Here is a 2,329-nt window from a genome sequence, read left to right as displayed (position 1 = left end):
TTTCCTGAGCCCAGCCCAGAAAACCAAGCAGAACAAAGGTGTCCCAGGGTTTCTCTGGAGCAGCAGAAGCAGCACCATGCCTGTCTCCCATCGCCTGGTCTCCTCACTGAGGGGAGGCCTGGAAAAATGGCAAGAGTCAGCAGAGGAGAGGGCCCCCATCACAGCACAGCGATGCCAGCTGGCATCTTCCTCTTGAAGACCTCTGGACGGAGGACATGATCCCAATGTTTGGCAGTTATCCATAGAAAACCCTCTGTATGGAGGGGACCCAAACAGGAATCCAAGACAGCTGGTTTGAGCCTCGAGCACCCCTGTTGACAGACACCTACTTGAGGTTTTCAGAGACTAAAGGGATGGGAGTGTACAGGAATGGGAGTAACAGGTGCTGCTGCTTCTCAAGCTCCATCTCAGCAGCCCTCTGTAGTTGGAGGACTGGAAGCAGCTGGAAGCTGCTGAAGCCTCTTTGTCTTGTTCTAGGGATGTGGCTGGTGGCATGTTGGAGAGTGCACCTGTGGGGCTTCCAGCCTCAGTCCTGGTCAGCAGGGTGAGTGTGCTACCAGGAGTCAGAGTATTGGGGGGCTCTGGCTCCCACCGTGGGAAGGGGGCTGCAGGCTTTCCACGCTGGCCTGAGCGGAGCAGCACGCAGCACACACACAGGGAGAGCACATCTGTGGGGGCTGGGACAGACACAGGCAGCCCTGAAGGGCTGCTGCCACTGGGCTGGGCCACATCTGAGGCCTCACCCCCACCTCGGGAAAGGGTAAACTGATTCGCATCTTTGCAGTCTGGGAGACGCCACTGCCAGCCGTTGATGAACCAGTTACACATCTGCAGTGCTGACAGGTTGGTCTGACCAGAAAGGCTCAGCTTCCCCGGCCCCGGGGGGGAGGCATTACAGAGGTGCAAGTACAGCCAGTCCCCAAGGATCTCCACTGACTCCTTGGACAGGCTCCCCCTGATCTTCCTCTTGCCTGCCAGGGAGAGGAGGCCTTCGTCTTCACCTAGATCACTGTCCAATGTGGTGCCTAGGGGCTAGGCTGGACCTGGGGCAAGCCTTGCAGAGACAGTGGTGAGCCATCTCTACTGATTGCTTCTTGGATGTTCTCCTTGGTCAGGCCCCTTGGCCTGGTACCAGACTCAACCTCTGAAAATCCAGATGAACGAGCAAGGCCCTATCCTTCACTTGGTGCTGTGACCCTGGGCAAGTGTCCTTCCCTCTCTGAGCTTGAGTCCTCTCTTCACTTTTCCTAGTGGTTTTTGGGCCCGTGCAGCCTCAGGCTCAGGGTGGGGCATCCTGGCAGGGGAACTGGTGGTGGGGAGCGGGGGCGCAGTGCTCCCAGTACCTGCCCCACCTGACAGCTCACTGAATGCTCAAATCTGGAAAGCACAGGGGGTCTGACAGTGGATCCCCTCTCCTCCCCTCTGCACCCTCCTCACCCTCCCCCACCTGCCCAGAGGGAGAAAACATACTTTGTGCTCTTGCTTCAAAGTTCTAAAGGCTGGAGGTGTGACTCACCTCTATGGGCCTACCCAAAGGCTCCCCTACCTGCCATTGACAGATCTGCTGGTCACATGGCCCAAGTGGCAGAGCAGCTTGCACAGCACCCTGGACCTGTTGCAGAGCCTTCTCTTGTCCTGGGCCCACTCAAAACTCACAGCTTTTCAGGTAACTCAGTAAACGGCCCAGCGTTAACGCACCCAAATGAATATGTTGCCTCCAGAAATCCAAAGAGGCCCAGCAGGTATTGTGCCTCTTTCTTGGCTGTGGGAGGAGCCAGATGAAACAACTTAATCTTCACCTTAGAAAGGATATCTCTACCAAAACAAGCATATGAAAATATCTAGTATCAACTGAAATGTTTCTATTCCATTGTTGTAATTAACATCACGAATGGACTTCCTAAACTGATTACCCCACTGTGGGAACCAAATTGGATTCCTACTTTGTTGGACTCTTTCCTAATTTTAACAATTTACCATCCCATTCTCTGCTCTGCGATTTTTTAAAAGCTTATTCCATGTTCTGCAGCATTGTGATTGTATGCTGGCTACACTGCTTTCAGAATGCTCTTTCTCATGAAACAAATATATAAATTTGTTTAAAATGACATTCTCTCAAAAGAAAGAAAAGGAAAGAGAAAGAAAGAGACCGAGAAACAGAAAGAAAGAAAGAAAGAAAAGAAAGAAAAAGAGAAAGGAAGGAAGGAAGGAAGAAAGAGAGAAAGAAAGAGATATCTCGACACCACACACCACTGGACCCCTAGAAATTTCACTGAGGTAAAGACCCCTGAATTTCAGTTGGATTTATTACCCACTCTTTGACATGGTA

The 2,329-nt window shown here is 52.1% G+C and overlaps 1 pseudogene; it reads right to left on the bottom strand.

Annotated features, from left to right (window-relative positions):
• Positions 1–236: 236 nt before the first annotated feature.
• On the bottom strand, positions 237–1,293 carry LOC104004831 (homeobox protein TGIF2-like; annotated as a pseudogene).
• Between the last annotated feature and the right edge of the window lie 1,036 nt (positions 1,294–2,329).

The sequence above is a fragment of the Pan troglodytes genome, chromosome 1 (assembly GCF_028858775.2).
Source record: "Pan troglodytes isolate AG18354 chromosome 1, NHGRI_mPanTro3-v2.0_pri, whole genome shotgun sequence".
Classification (NCBI taxonomy): Eukaryota; Metazoa; Chordata; class Mammalia; order Primates; family Hominidae; genus Pan; species Pan troglodytes.
The sequence above is the reverse complement of the archived record's forward strand: the minus strand, read 5'-3'. Positions and strand labels throughout refer to the sequence as shown.